The following is a 25650-nucleotide window of genomic DNA, read 5'->3' as shown; positions in this document are numbered from 1 at the left end:
GAACAACCTATTTTTACCTTGTCAACTCAGGGATTTGAACCAGCAGCCTTTCAGTTACCGACCCAACACTCTAACCACTAGGCTACCTGCCTCTAACCACTAGGCTACCTGCCTCTAACCACTAGGCGACCTGCCTCTAACCACTAGGCTACCTGCCTCTAACCACTAGGCTACCTGCCTCTAAACACTAGGCTACCTGCCTCTAAACACTAGGCTACCTGCTCTAACCACTAGGCTACTTGCTCTAACCACTAGGCTACCTGCTCTAACCACTAGGCTACCTGTCTCTAACCACTAGGCTACCTGCCTCTAACCACTAGGCTACCTGCTCTAACCACTAGTCTACCTGCTCTAACCACTAGGCTACTTGCTCTAACCACTAGGCTACCTGCTCTAACCACTAGGCTACCTGCTCTAACCACTAGGCTACCTGCTCTAACCACTAGACTACCTGCTCTAACCACTAGACTACTTGCTCTAACCACGAGGCTACCTGCTCTAACCACTAGGCTACCTGCTCTAACCTCTAGTCTACCTGCTCTAACCACTAGGCTACCTGCCTCTAACCACTAGGCTACCTGCCTCTAACCACTAGGCTACCTGCTCTAACCACGAGTCTACCTGCTCTAACCACAAGGCTACCTGCTCTAACCACGAGACTACCTGCTCTAACCACGAGGCTACCTGCTCTAAACACGAGGCTACCTGCTCTAACCACGAGGCTACCTGCTCTAACCACGAGGCTACCTGGCTCTAAGCACTAGGCTACCTGCTCTAACCACTAGGCTACCCCTCAGACCTAAAACGAATAATGTGTTTATTGTGATGGTGTATATTAAATGGATGTATTATACAATTTTATGTAGATATTCCAAAGGCATCAGCAGCTTGTATAGGATAAACATGTTTATGTTAATTAACGGTCAATTACCATGAGACCGGCAGTCATTTGCATGACGGTTACCGGCTGACAATATTTCATGACCACCACCGCCCTACACGCACACACACACACACACACACACACACACACACACACACACACACACACACACACACACACACACACACACACACACACACACACACACACACACACACACACACACACACACACACACAGCAACAAAGCCACTGTCTATCCATACACAAACCCAATCCCCCATGAACTATGGACACCTCCCTCCCCTCCCTCCAGCAAAACCCACCAAATCCACTTACAGCCACAGTAACACAGTGATTGTTTTTCATCTCACGGCAGCTGCTCTTCTCTCTCTCTCCCTCAGTCTCACCCTCCCCCCCCCACCCCTCTCTCTAATCAACTGTCAATCAGAGCCTGGCCATGCTGGGCTGAGCTAGAGACTAGACTGCCACAGATGAAATCTGCAGGGGGCTGCTGGCGTTGATGAGACTGAGAAGCTCTGAGTGTTGCCGTTCTGCCTTGGCCCCTGTATGCAAGAACACACACAAACACAAACACAAACACACACATGCTAACATAGACAGAGACACGCACGGTAGACAGAGACGCGCACGGGAGACAGAGACGCGCACGGGAGACAGAGACGCGCACGGGAGACAGAGACGCGCACGGGAGACAGAGACGCGCACGGGAGACAGAGACGCGCACGGGAGACAGAGACGCGCACGGGAGACAGAGACGCGCACGGGAGACAGAGACGCGCACGGGAGACAGAGACACGCACGGGAGACAGAGACACGCACGGTTGGACAGAGACACGCACGGGAGACAGAGACACGCATAGGAGACAGAGACACGCACGGGAGACAGAGACGCGCACGGGAGACAGAGACACGCACGGGAGACAGAGACACGCACGGGAGACAGAGACACGCACGGGAGACAGAGACACGCACGGGGACAGAGACACGCACGGGAGACAGAGACGCGCACGGGAGACAGAGACACGCACGGGAGACAGAGACACGCACGGGAGACAGAGACACGCATAGGAGACAGAGACACGCACGGGAGACAGAGACGCGCACGGGAGACAGAGACGCGCACGGGAGACAGAGACACGCACGGGAGACAGAGACACGCACGGGAGACAGAGACACGCACGGGAGACAGAGACACGCACGGGAGACAGAGACACGCACGCGCACACACTAACCCATGGTTATGAACCCATTCATGTCATTCCAGCTAAGATGGCGCTGACAGAGATGGTCGCCTCGCTTCGCGTTCTTAGGAAACTATGCAATATTTTTATTTTTTTATGTATTATTTGTTACATTGTTACCCCAGGAAATCTTAAGTCTTATTACATACAGCCGGGATATAAGAGCAACGTCAACTTACCAACATTACGACCAGAAATTTGACTTTCCCAAAGCGGATCCTCTGTTTGGACCACCACCCAGGACAATGGATCTAATCCCAGTAGTCGACCCAAAACAAAGACACCGCAGAAGGGGCAGACGAAGCGGCCACCAGGCCAGGCTCCGTAGACGTGCACATCGCACACCGCTCCCGAGTATACTACTAGCCAATGTCCAGTCTCTTGACAACAAGGTAGATGAAATTCGAGCAAGGGTTGCCTTCCAGAGAGACATCAGAGATTGTAACATTCTCTGTTTCACAGAAACATGACTCTCTCGGGATATGTTGTTGGAATCGGTTCAGCCACCGGGCTTCTCCATGCATCACGCCGACAGAGATAAACACCTCTCTGGGAAGAGGAAGGGCGAGGGTGTATGCTTCATAATTAATGACTCATGGTTTAATCATAACAACATACAGGAACTCAAGTCCTTCTGCTCACCCGACCTAGAATTCCTTACAATCAAATGCCGGCCATTTTACCTACCAAGAGAAATCTCGTCAGTTATAGTCACAGCTGTGTACATTCCCCCTCAAGCAGACACCACAACGGCCCTCAAGGAGCTTCACTGGACATTATGCAAACTGTAAACCATATATCCTGAGGCTGCATTAATTGTAACTGGGGATTTTAACAAAGCTACCTAAATTCTAACAGCATATGGATTGCGCTACGCGCATGAGCAATACCCTCCACTGCCATCTTATATGGAACCCTGACCTGTTCACCGGACGTGCTACCTGTCCCAGACCTACCTGTCCCAGACCTACCTGTCCCACACCTGCTGCTTTCATCTCTCTAGTAGAGATACTCTGAATGATCGGCTATGAAAAGCCAACTGACATTTACTCCTGAGGTGTTGACCTGTTGCACCCTCTACAACCACTGTGATTATTATTAGTTGACCCTGCTGGTCATCTATGAACATTTGAACATATTGGCCATGTTCTGTTATAATCTCCACCCAGCAGGCCAGAAGAGGACTGGCCACCCCTCATAGCCTGGTTCCTCTCTAGGTTTCTTCCTAGGTTCCGGCCTTTCTAGGAGTTTTTCCTAGCCAACGTGCATCTACATCTGCATTGCTTGCTGTTTGGGGTTTTAGGCTGAGTTTCTGTACAGAACTTTGTGACATCAGCTGATGTAAGAAGGACTTTATAAATACATTTGATTGATTGATTGATTGACAGGGAGGAGGTGTTGGCACTCGGAGTAGTCCACCAGTCATTTAGTCCGGCAGTCATTTACACCAGTCATCCTTTAGTCCGGCAGTCATTTACACCAGTCATCCTTTAGTTCACCAGTCATTTACACCAGTCATTTAGTCCGGCAGTCATTTACACCAGTCATCCTTTAGTCCGGCAGTCATTTACACCAGTCATCCTTTAGTTCACCAGTCATTTACACCAGTCATCCTTTAGTCCGGTGGTCATTTACACCAGTCATCCTTTAGTCCGGCAGTCATTTACACCAGTCATCCTTTAGTTCACCAGTCATTTACACCAGTCATCCTTTAGTCCGGCAGTCATTTACACCAGTCATCCTTTAGTCCGGCAGTCATTTACACCAGTCATCCTTTAGTTCACCAGTCATTTACACCAGTCATCCTTTAGTCCGGTGGTCATTTACACCAGTCATCCTTTAGTCCGGCAGTCATTTACACCAGTCATCCTTTAGTCCGGTGGTCATTTACACCAGTCATCCTTTAGTCCGGTGGTCATTTACACCAGTCATCATTTAGTCCGGCAGTCATTTACACCAGTCATCCTTTAGTCCGGCAGTCATTTACACCAGTCATCCTTTAGTTCACCAGTCATTTACACCAGTCATCCTTTAGTTCACCAGTCATTTACACCAGTCATCCTTTAGTCCGACAGTCATTTACACCAGTCATCCTTTAGTCCGACAGTCATTTACACCAGTCATCCTTTAGTCCGGCAGTCATTTACACCAGTCATCCTTTAGTCCGGCAGTCATTTACACCAGTCATCCTTTAGTCCGGTGGTCATTTACACCAGTCATCCTTTAGTTCACCAGTCATTTACACCAGTCATCCTTTAGTCCGGTGGTCATTTACACCAGTCATCCTTTAGTCCGGCAGTCATTTACACCAGTCATCCTTTAGTTCACCAGTCATTTACACCAGTCATCCTTTAGTTCACCAGTCATTTACACCAGTCATCCTTTAGTCCGGCAGTCATTTACACCAGTCATCCTTTAGTCCGGTGGTCATTTACACCAGTCATCCTTTAGTCCGGCAGTCATTTACACCAGTCATCCTTTAGTTCACCAGTCATTTACACCAGTCATCCTTTAGTCCGGCAGTCATTTACACCAGTCATCCTTTAGTCCGGCAGTCATTTACACCAGTCATCCTTTAGTTCACCAGTCATTTACACCAGTCATCCTTTAGTCCGGCAGTCATTTACACCAGTCATCCTTTAGTTCACCAGTCATCCTTTAGTCCGGTAGTCATTTACACCAGTCATCCTTTAGTTCACCAGTCATTTACACCAGTCATCCTTTAGTCCGGTAGTCATTTACACCAGTCATCCTTTAGTCCGGCAGTCATTTACACCAGTCATCCTTTAGTCCGGTGGTCATTTACACCAGTCATCCTTTAGTCCGACAGTCATTTACACCAGTCATCCTTTAGTCCGGTGGTCATTTACACCAGTCATCCTTTAGTCCGGTAGTCATTTACACCAGTCATCCTTTAGTCCGACAGTCATTTACACCAGTCATCCTTTAGTCCGGTGGTCATTTACACCAGTCATCCTTTAGTCCGGCAGTCATTTACACCAGTCATCCTTTAGTTCACCAGTCATTTACACCAGTCATCCTTTAGTCCGACAGTCATTTACACCAGTCATCCTTTAGTCCGACAGTCATTTACACCAGTCATCCTTTAGTCCGACAGTCATTTACACCAGTCATCCTTTAGTCCGACAGTCATTTACACCAGTCATCCTTTAGTCCGACAGTCATTTACACCAGTCATCCTTTAGTCCGGCAGTCATTTACACCAGCCATCCTTTAGTCCGACAGTCATTTACACCAGTCATCCTTTAGTCCGACAGTCATTTACACCAGTCATCCTTTAGTTCACCAGTCATTTACACCAGTCATCCTTTAGTCCGGCAGTCATTTACACCAGTCATCCTTTAGTTCACCAGTCATTTACACCAGTCATCCTTTAGTCCGGTGGTCATTTACACCAGTCATCCTTTAGTCCGGCAGTCATTTACACCAGTCATCCTTTAGTCCGGTGGTCATTTACACCAGTCATCCTTTAGTCCGGTGGTCATTTACACCAGTCATCATTTAGTCCGGCAGTCATTTACACCAGTCATCCTTTAGTCCGGCAGTCATTTACACCAGTCATCCTTTAGTTCACCAGTCATTTACACCAGTCATCCTTTAGTTCACCAGTCATTTACACCAGTCATCCTTTAGTCCGACAGTCATTTACACCAGTCATCCTTTAGTCCGACAGTCATTTACACCAGTCATCCTTTAGTCCGGCAGTCATTTACACCAGTCATCCTTTAGTCCGGCAGTCATTTACACCAGTCATCCTTTAGTCCGGTGGTCATTTACACCAGTCATCCTTTAGTTCACCAGTCATTTACACCAGTCATCCTTTAGTCCGGTGGTCATTTACACCAGTCATCCTTTAGTCCGGCAGTCATTTACACCAGTCATCCTTTAGTTCACCAGTCATTTACACCAGTCATCCTTTAGTTCACCAGTCATTTACACCAGTCATCCTTTAGTCCGGCAGTCATTTACACCAGTCATCCTTTAGTCCGGTGGTCATTTACACCAGTCATCCTTTAGTCCGGCAGTCATTTACACCAGTCATCCTTTAGTTCACCAGTCATTTACACCAGTCATCCTTTAGTCTGGCAGTCATTTACACCAGTCATCCTTTAGTCCGGCAGTCATTTACACCAGTCATCCTTTAGTTCACCAGTCATTTACACCAGTCATCCTTTAGTCCGGCAGTCATTTACACCAGTCATCCTTTAGTTCACCAGTCATCCTTTAGTCCGGTAGTCATTTACACCAGTCATCCTTTAGTTCACCAGTCATTTACACCAGTCATCCTTTAGTCCGGTGGTCATTTACACCAGTCATCCTTTAGTCCGGCAGTCATTTACACCAGTCATCCTTTAGTCCGGCAGTCATTTACACCAGTCATCCTTTAGTCCGGCAGTCATTTACACCAGTCATCCTTTAGTCCGGTAGTCATTTACACCAGTCATCCTTTAGTCCGACAGTCATTTACACCAGTCATCCTTTAGTCCGGTGGTCATTTACACCAGTCATCCTTTAGTCCGGCAGTCATTTACACCAGTCATCCTTTAGTTCACCAGTCATTTACACCAGTCATCCTTTAGTCCGACAGTCATTTACACCAGTCATCCTTTAGTCCGACAGTCATTTACACCAGTCATCCTTTAGTCCGACAGTCATTTACACCAGTCATCCTTTAGTCCGACAGTCATTTACACCAGTCATCCTTTAGTCCGACAGTCATTTACACCAGTCATCCTTTAGTCCGGCAGTCATTTACACCAGCCATCCTTTAGTCCGACAGTCATTTACACCAGTCATCCTTTAGTCCGACAGTCATTTACACCAGTCATCCTTTAGTCCGACAGTCATTTACACCAGTCATCCTTTAGTCCGACAGTCATTTACACCAGTCATCCTTTAGTCCGGTAGTCATTTACACCAGTCATCCTTTAGTCCGGTGGTCATTTACACCAGTCATCCTTTAGTCCGACAGTCATTTACACCAGTCATCCTTTAGTCCGACAGTCATTTACACCAGCCAATACACTGACTAATAAGATTGACTTGACTAAACACAAGCCCCAGACAGAGAGTCTGGTCCAGTACAGTCTGGCAATCTCTTCCTTCCAAGCCTCTGTCTAACGAATTTGTTTCGCTGTAGACTTGACATGAGGTTTAAAGCCACTGAGGTGAGAGAAAAGAAGGGATGAGTGAGTGCGTGCGTGCGTCCGGAGCTGGGGTCAAGGTGATAACAAGTATACTCAGGTTTTATTTAGCCAGAGCAGGGTGCTAGAGCCAAGAACATAGGTGTGATTGTGGGTTGTGTGTGCAGGGGGGATTGAATCGCAGACACATACTAGAATGTGTGTACAAAGACACGCGCGCTTCTCACCCTCTTAACGGCCAACCTCATTCCTGTTAACACTCTCCCCCGGTGAGCCAATTCAGAGCAGCGCCACATCAACCAGTCACATTGCAGCTCCACGAGCCAATCACCTTCGCTGCCATTGTGCCCACCGGCCAATAAGACTGCTCCGATTGTAGCTGGCGTTAGACAATGCCACTTTCATCAACTCTATAGATTACATTCCCTTACTGCAATATCTTCCTTCATTATTCAACAGAGACACGGAGACACCGTCCCTTTCAGTTGAGAGATAGCCGTGTTCATTAACTGTAAGCAGTGATCCAGGTCTTGTGCCCATTTCGTGACACTCTTTGTGAAAAGAAGAACGTATCGGCCCAGTGTATGAACCTATATTATACTCCTCTACTTACTCCTCTCTCTGTCTGTTTCTCTCTTTCTCACTCACACACACACACACCACACACACACACACACACACACACACACACACACACACACACACACACACACACACACACACACACACACACACACACACACACACACACACACACACATACACACACACACACACATCTTGTACAGCTAATCTTGTGGGGACACACCATCAGTCTCATTCAAAATCCTATTTCCCTAACCCCTAACTTTAACCCTAATTCTAGCTCCTAACCCTAAAACTAACCCTAGCTCCTGGGGTGGCAGGTAGTCTAGTGGTTAGTGCGCTGGGCCAGTAACCGAAAGGTTGCTTGATCGAATCCCCGAGCTGACAATGTAAAAATCTGTCGTTCTGCCCCTGAACAAGTCAGTTAACCCACTGTTCCACGGGCACTGAAGACGTGGATGTAGATTAAGGCAGCCCCCTGCACCTCTCTGATTCAGAGGCGTTGGGTTAAATGTGGAAGAAACATTTCAGTTGAAAGGCATTCAGTTGTACAACTGACTAGGTATCCCCCTTAACCATTAAGGTATTTTTAACCTTAAACCCCCTAGAAATAGCATTTGACCTTGTGGGGACCAACACAATTTCCCCAGTTGGTCAAATTTTGGTTTGTTTATTATTATTGTGGGTTCTTAAACACATCCACACACCCAGATGATGTGACCTCTGCTTAGTCATTGTCTGAAGATTCTGTACAAGTTGTTTTGGAGATCTGGGACACTGCACTATAAATACAGCAGGTTACCGGTAGAAAATAACCACTCCTCCTCACACAGTACCTAAAAGAGGACATCATGGTTATGTACATCATGGTTAAGACAGAGAGAGACGGAGACAGAGAGATAGAGCGAGAGACAGAGACAGAGCGAGCGAGAGAGAAAGACAGAGTGAGCGAGAGAGAAATACAGAGCGAGAGACAGAGCGAGAGAGAGAGAGACAGAGCGAGAGAGTGACAGAGATATAGAGAGATAGAGAGCACAAGAGAGACAGACAGAGACAGAGAGAGAAACACAGAGAGAGAGACAGAGAGAGACAGAGAGAGACAAAGAGAGAGGGAGAGACACAGAAAGAGAGAGAGAACACAGAAAGAGAGAGAACACAGAAAGACATGCAGGGCAGAATTAGGCAAATATTCACTAATAATAAAAACTCAAAAAAGAGCAATTCAGTTTTGGAAACATCTAAAATACAGTGACTCCCTCTCATATCATTACCAATCCCTGCAATGCCAAGAGCTGAGCAAAGAAAAGAGTCCCCTCATCCAGCTGGTCCTGGGGCTGAGTTCACAAACCTGTTCAACTAACACACTGAAGCCTCAGGACCAGAACATCCAATCAATCAGGATAAACCAAATTACAACACCGTCAAAACAAAACTACATTGCTTATTGGGAAACACAAGCACAAACACAAAGCAAAATGCAGTGCTATCTGGCCCTAAATCGACAGTACACTGTGGCTAAATATTTGACCATGGTTACTGATCAAAACCTTAGAAAAACCTTGACAAAGTACAGGCTCAGTGACCACAGCCTTGCCATTGAGAAGGAAAACCTGGCTCCCTGTAGAGGAAAGGCTGTGCAACCACTGCACAACAGCAGAACCTGAGACGGAGCTGCATTTCCTGACAAAATGTCAAAAATATAAAACAATTAGAGAGTGTCATTTCCCCAAATTTGAAACCCTTTTTCAAGGTTTCAAAGACCTCTCTGATGAGGATAGGCTACCCGTCCTGCAATATGTACATTGTTACGTCATGCCAATAAAGCAAATTGAATTGAATTGAAAGACAGAGAGAGGAAGAGACAGAAAGAGAGAGACACAGAAAGAGAGAGAGGGAGAGGGAGAGACAGAGAGGGAGACAGAGAGAGAGAGACACAGAGAGGGAGAGAGAGGGAGAGACAGAGAGAAAGAGACAGAGAGAGAGAGACACAGAGAGGGAGAGACAGAGAGAGAGAGACACAGAGAAGGAGAGAGAGGGAGAGACAGAGAGAAAGAGACAGAGAGAGAGAGAGAGAGAGGGAGAGACACAGAGAGGGAGAGAGAGACAGAGAGAGAGACAGAGACAGGGAGAGAGAGAGAGACAGAGAGAGGCAGAGAGAGAGAGAGAGAGACTGTCCAGTCCTTGCGCGTTAGGTTAGCTGTGCCACACCCAGCCACTGGTCTGCATTGCTCCAGCACAGTGACGCAAGCCTGGGGACTGGCGGCCACCACCCTCCCAATATCTGTCACACTGTCCCTCCACTACACTGTCTGCAACACTGCTAAAGAGTCTGGGTGAGAGGGGTGTCTGTCTGACAGCCACAACCCTTCTCTCGTTTGTCATTGAGCTACAGGAACAAACTGGCACCCCCTATGACTGTACTGTACCAGACTACCCACACCAACTAACTGTCTGAATGCAACACAGACTGACCAGCACTGTCCAGACTAGCACTGGAGACTGACCAGCACTGGAGACTGACCAGCACTGTCCAGACCAGTACTGGAGACTGACCAGCACTGGAGACTGACCAGCACTGGAGACTGACCAGCACTGTCCAGACCAGTGCTGGAGACTGACCAGCACTGGAGACTGACCAGCACTGTCCAGACCAGCACTGGAGACTGACCAGCACTGGAGACTGACCAGCACTGGAGACTGACCAGCACTGGAGACTGGCCAGCACTGGAGACTGACCAGCACTGTCCAGCCCAGTACTGGAGACTGACCGGCACTGTCCAGACTAGCACTGGAGACTGACCAGCACTGGAGACTGACCAGCACTGGAGACTGACCAGCACTGGAGACTGACCAGCACTGTCCAGACCAGTACTGAAGACTGACCAGGACTGGAGACTGACCAGCACTGGAGACTGACCAGTACTGTCCAGACGAGTACTGGAGACTGACCAGCACTGGAGACTGACCAGCACTGGAGACTGACCAGCACTGTCCAGACTAGCACTGGAGACTGACCAGCACTGGAGACTGACCAGCACTGGAGACTGACCAGCACTGGAGACTGACCAGCACTGTCCAGACCAGTACTGGAGACTGACCAGCACTGGAGACTGACCAGCACTGGAGACTGACCAGCACTGTCCAGACCAGCACTGGAGACTGACCAGCACTGGAGACTGACCTGCACTGTCCAGACTAGCACTGGAGACTGACCAGCACTGTCCAGACTAGCACTGGAGACTGACCAGCACTGGAGACTGACCAGCACTGGAGACTGACCAGCACTGGAGACTGACCAGCACTGGAGACTGACCAGCACTGGAGACGGACCAGCACTGGAGACTGACCAGCACTGGAGACTGACCAGCACTGTCCAGACTAGCACTGGAGACTGACCAGCACTGGAGACTGACCAGCACTGGAGACTGACCAGCACTGTCCAGACTAGCACTGGAGACTGACCAGCACTGGAGACTGACCAGCACTGGAGACTGACCAGCACTGTCCAGACTAGCACTGGAGACTGACCAGCACTGTCCAGACTAGCACTGGAGACTGACCAGCACTGGAGACTGACCAGCACTGGAGACTGACCAGCACTGGAGACTGACCAGCAACAACTCCATCCATCAGCATTAGCTACGGAGTGGGAGCAACAACTCCATCCATCAGCTAGCAACAGAGTGGGAGCAACAACTCTATCCATCAGCTAGCTACAGAGTGGGAGCAACAACTCCATCCATCAGCTAGCTACAGAGTGGTAGCAACAACTCTATCCATCAGCTAGCTACGGAGTGGGAGCAACAACTCCATCCATCAGCTAGCTACGGAGTGGGAGCAACAACTCCATCCATCAGCTAGCTACGGAGTGGGAGCAACAACTCCATCCATCAGCTAGCTACGGAGTGGGAGCAACAACTCCATCCATCAGCTAGCTACGGAGTGGGAGCAACAACTCTATCCATGAGCTAGCTACGGAGTGGGAGCAACAACTCCATCCATCAGCTAGCTACGGAGTGGGAGCAACAACTCTATCCATCAGCTAGCTACGGAGTGGGAGCAACAACTCCATCCATCAGCATTAGCTACGGAGTGGGAGCAACAACTCTATCCATGAGCTAGCTACGGAGTGGGAGCAACAACTCCATCCATCAGCTAGCTACGGAGTGGGAGCAACAACTCTATCCATCAGCTAGCTACGGAGTGGGAGCAACAACTCTATCCATCAGCTAGCTACGGAGTGGGAGCAACAACTCCATCCATCAGCATTAGCTACGGAGTGGGAGCAACAACTCTATCCATCAGCTAGCTACGGAGTGGGAGCAACAACTCCATCCATCAGCTAGCTACGGAGTGGGAGCAACAACTCCATCCATCAGCTAGCTACGGAGTGGGAGCAACAACTCCATCCATCAGCTAGCTACGGAGTGGGAGCAACAACTCCATCCATCAGCTAGCTACAGAGTGGGACCAACAATGCAAACATCAGCATTAGCCATTAAACTGACAGACTAAAGACCAAATGGACCACCTACAATCAAAGTGAACAAGCTGACGCTAAGAGACACTCAATGAAAAAAGGAAGCTATTCTAGTTTACCATTAAAAAAGTAAGCTATGCGAGTTTACCATTAGAAAAGGAAGCTATGCTAGTTTACCATTAGAAAAGGGAGCTATGCGAGTTTACCATTAGAAAAGGAAGCTATGCTAGTTTACCATTAGAAAAGGGAGCTATGCTAGTGTACCATTAAAAAGGGAAGCTATGCTAGATTACCATTAAAAAGGAAGCTATGCTAGTTTACCATTAAAAAAGGAAGCTATGCTAGTTTACCATTAAAAAAGGAAGCTATGCTAGTTTACCATTAAAACAGGAAGCTATGCTAGTTTACCATTAAAAAGGGAGGCTATGCTAGTTTACCATTAAAAAAGGAAGCTATGCTAGTTTACCATTAAAAAGGAAGCTATGCTAGTTTACCATTAGAAAAGGTAGCTATGCTAGTTTACCATTAAAAGGGAAGCTATGCTAGTTTAACATTAGAAAAGGAAGCTATGCTAGTTTACCATTAAAAAGGAAGCTAAGCTAGTTTACTATTAGAAAAGGTAGCTATGCTAGTTTACCATTAAAAAAGGAAGCTATGCTAGTTTACCATTAAAAAGGGAGGCTATGCTAGTTTACCATTAAAAAAGGAAGCTATGCTAGTTTACCATTAAAAAGGAAGCTAAGCTCATTTACCATTAGAAAAGGGAGCTATGCTAGTTTACCATTAAAAAGGAAGCTATGCTAGTTTAACATTAGAAAAGGAAGCTATGCTAGTTTACCATTAAAAAGGAAGCTAAGCTCATTTACCATTAGAAAAGGGAGCTATGCTAGTTTACCATTAAAAAAGGGAGCTATGCTAGTTTACCATTAGAAAAGGGAGCTATGCTAGTTTACCATTAAAAAAAGGAAGCTATGCTAGTTTACCATTAAAAAGGGAGCTATGCTAGTTTACCATTAGAAAAGGAAGCTATGCTAGTTTACCATTATCATATATTCAGCTGTCTTTTCATTCTTCCTTTTACATTGAATGGCTAGGCTAACTTCTTGCTGTTAGCACTACTTTAGCTCCCATTGCAGTCAACGGCAGACTCGAGATTCAGGACTGTTATTGTGTGTCACAATGGCCATTAAGCCCTATTGACTTTCGCCACATCCTCTGAGTCTCCTCCTGCCATTGTCCCTGCGTGTTTCGGCTGCCGTTCAACCAAGCAAGCTGGGATTTGGCTTCTAGCTACGCTAAGCCGCCGACTTACAGCCCAAACAGAATCAAAGTGATCTTCCTGAGTGGGTAAATATCAACAACAGGAGTTTATGTGGCTGGATACAGAAGGCTGTTTCTATAGTCCTCCACGCCAGAGCTAGCTATAGGGGTATGCTTGTATTGGGGCGGCAGGTAGCGTCGTGGTTTGAGTGTTGGGCCTGTAACCAAAAGGTTGCTGGATCGAATCCCTGAACTGACAGTCGTCCTGAACAAAGGCAGTTAACCCACTGTTCCCTGGTAGGCCGTCATTGTAAATACGAATTTGTTCTTAACTGACTTGCCTAGTTAAATAAACGTTAAATATAAAAATGTATGCTCCCAAGCCATAGTGTTATGTACCCCAGGTATTAACAGTACTGCATGTCAGTGTTATCTATACTATGCTCCCGTGGGTATGTCTGTGTTTCTGATCATGGACTGGCTCCTAAAGGAGAGTCCACTGACATTGTTCTTTATATATGTTGTTCTCTCTCGGGGTCTCCCTCTGCCTGTCCACATCTCTTTGTTCTCTCTCGGGGTCTCCCTCTGCCTGTCCACATCTCTTTGTTCTCTCTCGTTCCATCTGTAGGCAGGAGATAGAGAGCAGCCAGTGGGCATTGCCATGTTCTGACACAGCTGCGCCAGGGGGAGTGCCCACTGCCCTCTTCCCCTTCGCCAGCTGCTGGCTGATGCCACAGAGAGGAGAACACGTAGCAAGACAGACACATGTTAGCATTGACTCTCATTCTCTGTGTCAACATGGTTGTATTCCCACAGAGATGGAGACTGTCAAACAACATCACAGAGGGGACATTGTTGCCTACCTACTGTAAAGGAAGAATTGGTTGATCTTCTTTCAACCATAATACTTAGGTTAAAGTAGATAAATAGATACACAAATAGTATGATATAATACATAAAGAGACTCACTGAAGGCCTAACTTTGAGCAGCAGGCAGACAAGGAACGAGCGCCTCAATAAGAATCGGGCCATGTTGGAATCAAACAAAATGCTGATATCACAGTAACAATCTGTGCCAGTGACACATTGTCCTTTGAAGAGCGCTCACGGAACAGGGAGATGAGTTTAATATCTTCGGACAGATACGGTGGGAAGCAGTCAGATTTGTATATTTTTCTTTAAACATTCCTTTAATTCCGCTTTGACTGTTAAATGCACCGTGGTCTAAAGCTGACAACATTTATTACAGCAAAAATAAATAAGGTTTCATACATTCAATAAATAGCTTAAACGGATGCAGGCTTAATCTAATTCCTTTTCCCATATGTTTTCTAACCATATTAAGCTAAAATGTCACACAGTGCTTGGACCAAATGTTGGGCCAATTTGGAAAAAAGGGGTAAATGAATGCCTCTTTGAAAATACTTACATGGCATGGGCAGTTTGCACACTGTCACATCATCATGATGTGACAAATCTCCTAGACCGTTGTGACTTATCACATGAGTAAGTGCTTAGTAGAGCACACACAATGGCCAGTAGGTTACTAGAACAGAACTGACACCACCTCCACTGGGTTATCACTAGAACAGACACCACCTCCACTGGGTTATCACTAGAACAGAACTGACATCACCTCCACTGGGTTATCACTAGAACAGACACCACCTCCACTGGGTTATCACTAGAACAGAACTGACACCACCTCCACTGGGTTATCACTAGAACAGAACTGACACCACCTCCACTGGGTTATCACTAGAACAGACACCACCTCCACTGGGTTATCACTAGAACAGACACCACCTCCACTGGGTTATCACTAGAACAGAACAGACACCATCTCCACTGGGTTATCGCTAGAACAGAACTGACACCACCTCCACTGGGTTATCACTAGAACAGAACTGACACCACCTCCACTGGGTTATCACTAGAACAGAACTGACACCACCTCCACTGGGTTATCACTAGAACAGACACCACCTCCACTGGGTTATCGCTAGAACAGAACTGACACCACCTCCACTGGGTTATCACTAGAACAGAACTGACACCACCTCCACTGGGTTATCACTAGAACAGAACTGACATCACCTCCACTGGGTTATCACTAGAACAGACCACCTCCACTGGGTTATCACTAGAACAGAACTGACACCACCTCCACTGGGTTATCACTAGAACAGACACCACCTCCACTGGGTTATCACTAGAACAGAACTGACATCACCTCCACTGGGTTATCACTAGAACAGACACCACCTCCACTGGGTTATCACTAGAACAGAACTGACACCACCTCCACTGGGTTATCACTAGAACAGACACCACCTCCACTGGGTTATCACTAGAACAGAACTGACACCACCTCCACTGGGTTATCACTAGAACAGACACCACCTCCACTGGGTTATCACTAGAACAGAACTGACACCACCTCCACTGGGTTATCACTAGAACAGAACTGACACCACCTCCACTGGGTTATCACTAGAACAGACACCACCTCCACTGGGTTATCACTAGAACAGACACCACCTCCACTGGGTTATCACTAGAACAGAACTGACACCACCTCCACTGGGTTATCACTAGAACAGAACTGACACCACCTCCACTGGGTTATCACTAGAACTGACACCACCTCCACTGGGTTATCACTAGAACAGACACCACCTCCACTGGGTTATCACTAGAACAGAACAGACACCACCTCCACTGGGTTATCACTAGAACAGACACCACCTCCACTGGGTTATCACTAGAACAGAACTGACACCACCTCCACTGGGTTATCACTAGAACAGACACCACCTCCACTGGGTTATCGCTAGAACAGAACTGACACCACCTCCACTGGGTTATCACTAGAACAGAACTGACATCACCTCCACTGGGTTATCACTAGAACAGACACCACCTCCACTGGGTTATCACTAGAACAGACACCACCTCCACTGGGTTATCACCAGAACAGACACCACCTCCACTGGGTTATCACCAGAACAGACACCATCTCCACTGGGTTATCACTAGAACAGACACCACCTCCACTGGGTTATCACTAGAACAGACACCACCTCCACTGGGTTATCACTAGAACAGACACCACCTCCACTGGGTTATCGCTAGAACAGAACTGGCACCACCTCCACTGGGTTATCACTAGAACAGAACTGACACCACCTCCTCCACTGGGTTATCACTAGAACAGACACCACCTCCACTGGGTTATCACTAGAACAGAACAGACACCACCTCCACTGGGTTATCACTAGAACAGAACTGACACCACCTCCACTGGGTTATCACTAGAACAGAACTGACACCACCTCCACTGGGTTATCACTAGAACAGAACTGGCACCACCTCCACTGGGTTATCACTAGAACAGACATCACCTCCACTGGGTTATCACTAGAACAGACACCACCTCCACTGGGTTATCACTAGAACAGACACCACCTCCACTGGGTTATCACTAGAACAGACACCACCTCCACTGGGTTATCACCAGAACAGACACCACCTCCACTGGGTTATCACTAGAACAGACACCACCTCCACTGGGTTATCACTAGAACAGACACCACCTCCACTGGGTTATCACTAGAACAGACACCACCTCCACTGGGTTATCACTAGAACAGACACCACCTCCACTGGGTTATCACTAGAACAGACACCACCTCCACTGGGTTATCACTAGAACAGAACTGACACCACCTCCACTGGGTTATCACTAGAACAGACACCACCTCCACTGGGTTATCACTAGAACAGAACTGGCACCACCTCCACTGGGTTATCACCAGAATAGAACAGACACCACCTCTACTGGGTTATCACTAGAACAGACACCACCTCCACTGGGTTATCACTAGAACAGACACCACCTCCACTGGGTTATCACTAGAACAGACACCACCTCCACTGGGTTATCACTAGAACAGACACCACCTCCACTGGGTTATCACCAGAACAGAACAGACACCACCTCCACTGGGTTATCACTAGAACAGAACTGGCACCACCTCCACTGGGTTATCACTAGAACAGACACCACCTCCACTGGGTTATCACTAGAACAGACACCACCTCCACTGGGTTATCACTTGAACAGACACCACCTCCACTGGGTTATCACTAGAACAGACACCACCTCCACTGGGTTATCACCAGAATAGAACTGACACCACCTCCACTGGGTTATCACCAGAACAGAACTGACACCACCTCCACTGGGTTATCACTAGAACAGACACCACCTCCACTGGGTTATCACTAGAACAGAACTGGCACCACCTCCACTGGGTTATCACTAGAACAGACACCACCTCCACTGGGTTATCACTAGAACAGACACCACCTCCACTGGGTTATCACTAGAACAGACACCACCTCCACTGGGTTATCACTAGAACAGACACCACCTCCACTGGGTTATCACCAGAATAGAACTGACACCACCTCCACTGGGTTATCACCAGAACAGAACTGACACCACCTCCACTGGGTTATCACTAGAACAGACACCACCTCCACTGGGTTATCACTAGAACAGAACTGGCACCACCTCCACTGGGTTATCACTAGAACAGACACCACCTCCACTGGGTTATCACTAGAACAGACACCACCTCCACTGGGTTATCACTAGAACAGACACCACCTCCACTGGGTTATCACTAGAACAGACACCACCTCCACTGGGTTATCACTAGAACAGACACCACCTCCACTGGGTTATCACTAGAACAGACACCACCTCCACTGGGTTATCACTAGAACAGACACCACCTCCACTGGGTTATCACTAGAACAGACACCACCTCCACTGGGTTATCACTAGAACAGACACCACCTCCACTGGGTTATCACTAGAACTGACACCACCTCCACTGGGTTATCACTGGAACAGAACTGACACCACCTCCACTGGGTTATCACTAGAACAGAACTGACACCACCTCCACTGGGTTATGGGTCTTTCCATTTGATTTCAATCACATTTTGACATATAATGCAAAATGTGTCATACTGGCTGTATTTCTGCCTGTTTGAACGACAAATAGCTGAGATTCACATGAAAACATGAAATGACGTCAGGAATCGATAGATCATCACTTGTGAACTGAACTCTCGCCATAAACGCCTAGCTGTAAACGGATACCGTTGGATGTAAACTTAATATTGAGGAGATATCACCTCTCCACCCCATAATGCCTTTAGCCCATCTGCCCTGCTGAGAAGAATGACATCACTGTGGTATTTCAAGAGGAATGCCCAAAGGCCCATAGGCGACATGGGCTTTGAGAGGACGGTTGCTCAATGTCTGCCGTTAACAGTTGGAGAGGTGGGTGGGTCTCTATGCCTATGGCTTCTCCCACTATGGGACATTGAGTGGACTATGAGCTAGGAGTGAGGTACTATATTCCCTGTTGAGAGGGAAGCCAAGTTTGAAGCTCTCATCTTCTGCAGTGCTTAAGACATGGGTTGCGGGTGGGTTCAGTTCAATTCAGGGTTGTGTCAAAAGATGTTCAACTACTCCGTGTGCTTTGTAGAGTACATGAGAATGTAAAAGAAAATCTTGAAAGAAAATGGCATGATGCTAAAAAATAAATATATTATACCGTTAATGTAGATAAATAATGAATACGTTGTTGCTCTGATGACGCAACCAAAACAAAACGTCATTGAATAAGCCCCGTTGACCAGTGGCAAATAACGCAGTGGTTCTAGGGGTACAACAACGCCTGTCAAAGAGTGTCATTACTTTTCATTGAGTGCTCCACCCCCCCTGCGACATGGAATAGTACTAGTCTGCATACAAAGTAACTAAACCAAATGTGTCACGTTGCGATACACTGTAGCCTCCTTACTGTATTGGTAGCCTATGTTTGATAGGTTGGAGGGGTCAACAATACTACCCAGCCGTTCGGGGAAATATATGTTGAATTTGCACTGTGTTTGAGAAAACAACATAATTGACAATATCAAAGGCAACGGGGTGAGAATGATGCTTCTTCTAGCCTTTTCGGGTGACTGAGCTTGTGGTTTTCGACCACGTAACCAAATGTAAAGAAAGCTTGAATGTTGTCATCTACTCGATATGTGTCACATGTTATTTCCGACATAACAGCCCACCAAAGGTCTCTGTGATGCAACTGAATGGACACGATAGTAGTGCCATTCAACGTACGCTATGCAGCAGCTTGCAAGAGCGATTTGACATTAGCCTTGATGACAATATACAGTGGCTTTGCACCATGGGGCAGTTGGGTAGATTTGACGTTTGTTTCGTGAACAAAAGCTCCCGCCCTCGTCATAGACTGTATAAAATATGTCCTTGTGTGTAAGTGTGAGTGACGTTATCAAACAGGCTTACCTCTACTGCTGCTTGAATTCACTCTTCTCCGCACTCCGTCTGCTTACAAATACTGCACTCAAAAACTCATAGTACTTCCATTTCCACGAATGAAAATATCACTGTTTTCAAAACGGCAACCCCTGGTTAGCTTCTTCAATAGAAATCTTATTCACTCCATGTTCTATCTACAGTAGCTCAAGATAATCACCATTTCTTTAATATTTTTTTGTCACAATATTGCATATTGAGCTCCGTGTCACGTCGCTCGCTGATGCTTGGAACTGTTTTCTGTCAATCGGTGTAAACTGCTGAGCAGGCGCATTACGCTCTCTAGTTACTATTGTGGAGGATAGCCTACACTTCGGTGAGAGAGAGAGTTGTGATGGCAATGGGCGGCAACGAGGGAGGGATCTCCAGAAAAAATATAACCTGGGTACTACTCTACTGTAGGCCTACCTGGAAATGATCAAGAAATTAAGAACATTACGAGCAGGCTTTCTGCGTTGTCTGTAGTCTATAGTATCCCAGGCATGATATATGCTAGAGATATATGCCGATCAAGATCCAGAGATAAATGGTCCTGTTTTATCCTGCTTTTGATCATCAAAACACAACTAGTCGCTATTGTTCCCCATTCAAAAACGGGCTATGCAAATCTACCTATGAATACATAGGCTCGTTATCATCAGGACACAGTGTACCAAAACGTTTTGCAGTGGAAAATAAAAACGAGCATGTGTTATTGGACAAGTTCAGGTAGTTCCTCCCTGTTTCAAGCCATTTTCTTCCGTTTGGTGTAATGAAGACAACCCATGCCAGATCTGCCCTCGGGGTGATAAGTGTTTCTAACGTGAGGCACATCCACTAATTACAGCTGCTCTCTCTGGCTCGCTTTAGCTCCAGGCTCATCCTGGTTCACCGTGTCTTATAAATCAAGACATAAGCTATATATCTAATTGTCAGCACCATCTCAACGCGCAGCCTCGCTACTACAGTGCGTTTCAATTAACTAGCTAACTGACAATATAATGGATCAAAAATCTATTATTATCACTGGTTTGGTGTGGAATCTATTCTCAGTTCCTGGGGGGGGGGGGGGGGGCTTCATTGTGATAGTGCTATTCAGAGAAAATTCGGGAAATTGTGTTGACAGTACTATAGTGTTATTGTGTTATTTTAAGGATTGTGATGATGGATATGACTTTGGTTATTTGTGGGGGACAATAACGAGGTGTAGTAGTAGCAGGAGTTGTAGTTGTAGTTGTAGTAGTAGTAATAATAATAATAGTATTTATAGCAGTAGTAGTAGTAGTTATAGTAATAGTAGTAGTAGTAGTTATAATAGAAGTAGTAGTAGTAGATATAATAATAGTAGTAGTAGTAGTAGTAGTAGTTATAATAGTAGTAGTAGTAGTAGTAGTAGTTATAGTAATAGTAGTAGTAGTAGTAGTTATAGTAATAGTAGTAGTAGTAGTAGTTATAATAGAAGTAGTAGTAGTAGTTATAATAGTAGTAGTAGTAGTAGTAGTAGTAGTTATAGTAATAGTAGTAGTAGTAGTAGTAGTAGTAGTTATAATAGAAGTAGTAGTAGTAGTTATAATAGTAGTAGTGGTGGTAGTAGTTATAATAGTAGTAGTAGTAGTAGTAGTTATAGTAGTAGTAGTAGTTATAATAGTAGTAGTAGTAGTAGTAGTAGTAGTAGTATTTATAATAGTAGTAGTAGTAGTTATAATAGTAGTAGTAGTAGTAGTTATAATAGTAGTAGTAGTATTAGTTATAGTAGTAGTAGTAGTAGTAGTTATAGTAATAGTAGTAGTATTAGTTATAGTAGTAGTATTTATAATAGTAGTAGTAGTTATAATAATAGTAGTAGTAGTTATAGTAATAGTAGTAGTAGTAGTAGCTATAGTAGTAGTAGTAGTAGTTCTAATAATAGTAGTTATAGTAATAGTAGTAGTAGTAGTAGTAGTAGTTATAATAATAGTAGTAGGAGTAGTTATAGTAATAGTAGTAGTAGTAGTAGTAGTTATAATAGTAGTAGTAGTAGTTATAATAGTAGTAGTAGTAGTAGTAGTAGTAGTAGTAGTAGTAGTAGTTATAATAATAGTAGTTATAGTAATAGTAGTAGTAGTAGTAGTAGTTATAGCAGTAGTAGTAATAGTAATAATAATAATAGTATTTATAGCAGTAGTAGTAGTAGTTATAGTAATAGTAGTAGTAGTTGTAGTAATAGTAGTAGTAGTTATAATAGTAGTAGTAGTAGTAGTAGTTATAATAGTAGTAGTAGTAGTTGTAGTAATAGTAGTAGTAGTAGTAGTTGTAGTAATAGTAGTAGTAGTAGTAGTTATAGTAATAGTAATCGTAGTAGTAGTAGCTATAGTAATAGTAGTAGTAGTAGTAGTTATAGTAATAGTAGTAGTAGTTATAGTAATAGTAGTAGTAGTAGTAGTTATAATAGTAGTAGTAGTAGTAGTAGTAGTTATAGCAGTAGTAGTAATAGTAATAATAATAATAGTATTTATAGTAGTAGTAGTAGTAGTTATAGTAAACATAGTAGTAGTAGTTATAGTAATAGTAGTAGTAGTTATAATAGTAGTAGTAGTAGTTGTAGTAATAGTAGTAGTAGTAGTAGTTATAGTAATAGTAATCGTAGTAGTAGTAGCTATAGTAATAGTAGTAGTAGTTATAGTAATAGTAGTAGTAGTAGTAGTTATAGTAATAGTAGTAGTAGTAGTAGTTATAATAATAGTAGTAGTAGTTATAGTAATAGTAGTAGTAGTAGTAGTAGTGGTAGTTATAGCAGTAGTAGTAGTAGTTATAGCAGTAGTAGTAGTAGTTATAGTAATAGTAGTAGTAGTAGTAATTATAGTGATAGTAGTAGTAGTTATAGTAATAGTAGTAGTAGTAGTAGTTATAATAATAGTAGTAGTCATTATAGTAGTAGTAGTAGTAGTTATAATAGTAGTAGTAATAGTAGTAGTAGTTATAGTAATAGTAGTAGTTATAGTGATATTAATAGTAGTAGTAGTTATAGTAGTAGTTATAGTAGTAGTAGTTATAGTAATAGTAGTACTAGTAGTAGTTATAGTGATAGTAGTAATAGTACTATTAGTAGTTATAATAGTAGTAGTAGTAGTTATAGTGATAGTAATAGTAGTAGTTATAGTAATAGTCATAGTAGTTATAGTAATAGTAGTAGTAGTACTTATAGTGATAGTAGTAGTCGTGGTTATAGCAATAGTAATAGTAGTAGTAGTAGTAGTAGTTATAGTAATAGTAGTAGTAGTAGTTATAATAATAGTAGTAGTCATAGTGATAGTAGCAGTAGTAGTTTTAATATTAGTAGTAGTTATAGTAATAGTAGTGGTAGTAGTTATGGTACTATTAGTTATAGTAATAGTAGTAGTAGTAGTAGTTATAGTAATAGTAGTAGTAGTTATAGTAATATTATTTGTAGTAGTTGTAGTAGTAGTTATAGTAATAGTAGTTATAGTAATAGTAGTAGTTAGAGTAATGGTAGTGGTAGTTATAGTAATAGTAGTTGTAGTAGTTGTAGTATAGTAGTAGTAGTAGTTATAGTAATAGTAATAGTGGTAGTAGTTATAGTAATAGTAGTAGTAGTTATAGTAATATTAGTAGTAGTTATAGTAATAGTAGTAGTTAATTAACTTCTTATGGCTACAGGGGCAGTATTGAGTAGCTTGGATGAAAGGTGCACAGAGGTGCCCAGAGTAAACGGCCTGCTCCTCAGTCATAGTTGCTAATATATGCATATTATTATTAGTATTGGATAGAAAACACTCTGAAGTTTCTAAAACTGTTTGAATTATGTATGTGAGTATAACAGAACTCCTATTGCAGGCAAAAACCTGAGAAGTTCCACATCCTGTTTGGATTTTTTCTGAGGCTGCTAGATTTTCAACCAAGCTCCCATTGAAATTACAGCGAGATATTGATTCGTTTTCACTTCCTACGGCTTCCACTAGATGTCAACAGTCAATAGAACTTTGTCTGATGACTCTAATGTGAAGGGGGGCCGAAGGAGACAGGAATGAGTAATCACTGCCATGAGGTGACGACGCATTAAACATGCGCGTTCACGTGAAAGGCAGCTCCGTTCCATCGCTCAACTGAAGTCAATGTAATTCTCCGGTTGGAACGTTATTCAAGATGTATTTTAACAACATTCTAAAGATTGATTCAATACATCGTTTGACATGTTTCTACTGACTGTTACGGAACTTTTGGACATTTCGTCACGTTATAGTGGATGCGTTATTTGTGACTTTGGAATTGTTTACCAAACGCGCTAACCAAAGTAGCTAATTGGACATAAATAACGGACATTATCGAACAAATCAAGCATTTATTGTGGACCTGGGATTCCTTGGACTGCATTCTGATGAAGTTCATCAAAGGTAAGGAAACATTTATCATGTATTTTCTGGTTTCTGTTGACTCCAACATGGCGGCTAATTTTACTATTGTTCTGAGCTCCGTCTCAGATTATTGCATGGTTTGCTCTTTCCGTAAAGGTTTTTGGAAATCTGACACAGCGGTTGCATTAAGGAGAGGTATATCTATAATTCCATGTGTATAACTTGTATTATCATCTACATTTATGATGAGTATTTCTGTTGAAACGATGTGGCTATGCAAAATCACTTGATGTTTTTGGAACTAGTGAATGTAACACGCCAATGTAAACTCAGATTTTTTTATATAAATATGAACTTTATCAAACAAAACATACATTATTGTGTAACATGAAGTCCTATGAGTGTCGTCTAATGAAGATCATCAAAGGTTAGGGATTAATTTTATCTCTATTTCTACTTTTTGTGACTGCTATCTTTCGCTGGAAAAATGTCTGTGCTTATTGTGGTTTGGTGGTGACCTAACATAATCGTTTGTAGTGCTTTCGCTGAAGAGCATATTTTAAATCGGACACTTTGGTGGGATCAACAACACGATTACCATGAAAATGATATAAGACACATGTGTGTTTGAGGAATTTTAATTATGAGATTTCTGTTGTTTGAATTTGGCGCCCTGCACTTTCACTGGCTGTTGTCATAACGATCCCGTTAGCGGGATTGCAGCCATAAGAAGTTTTAAAGCAATAGTAGTAGTAGTTATAATATTAGTAGTAGTTATAGTAATAGTAGTTGAATTATCATGGGTTATTATTATTGGCAATCAAAACAAACTGTCTCAGCCAGAGAAAGATGCAAATGGTCATCGGCAGCAACCCAGTAAGCAAAATGATGTTGAAAAGACGTCTAAAATGCACATTTACCAGACGTTGAAGTTAGGTTCTTTTTTGGTTCTGAATGTAAGGTGTAAACACATATTTCCCAGACATGGCAAAGAAGTATTTTCCGGATGTTGGAATCAGGTTCATTTTCGGGTTCTGAATGAAAGTTTAAAAGACATAATTTACAGATGTTGAAAAAGTACATTTTCTTTGGTCATTGATTCTATGGCTAATTTTCAACTGCACATACAATCTCAATGAAGGAAGCATTATTTCACAATAATTACTTTCAGCTAAATCCATTTAATAAAAGGAAAAAGGAGCCAATTGAAGATTACAACAGAATATTTGCTATTGCTCCCATCTGTCACATGCACTTTAAA

The 25650-nt window shown here is 44.2% G+C and overlaps 1 protein-coding gene across 10 annotated transcripts in view; it reads right to left on the bottom strand.

Moving 5' to 3' along the window:
• LOC129854933 (unconventional myosin-IXAa-like) overlaps positions 1-20405 on the bottom strand; it is a 290182-nt gene extending 269777 nt beyond the window's left edge. For 4 of the 10 annotated variants that reach the window (XM_055922125.1, XM_055922129.1, XM_055922126.1 and 1 more), the window contains exon 1: positions 20029-20403. The gene's annotated coding sequence lies outside the window, so the exon portion shown is untranslated. Of the gene's footprint in view, positions 1-20028 lie in introns of all 10 variants that reach the window. The other 6 variants (XM_055922128.1, XM_055922134.1, XM_055922130.1 and 3 more) reach the window with 3 other exon arrangements.
• Between the last annotated feature and the right edge of the window lie 5245 nt (positions 20406-25650).

The sequence above is a fragment of the Salvelinus fontinalis genome, chromosome 5 (genome assembly GCF_029448725.1).
Source record: "Salvelinus fontinalis isolate EN_2023a chromosome 5, ASM2944872v1, whole genome shotgun sequence".
NCBI classification, from domain to species: domain Eukaryota; kingdom Metazoa; phylum Chordata; class Actinopteri; order Salmoniformes; family Salmonidae; genus Salvelinus; species Salvelinus fontinalis.
This window is presented reverse-complemented; position numbering and strand designations above follow the sequence as displayed.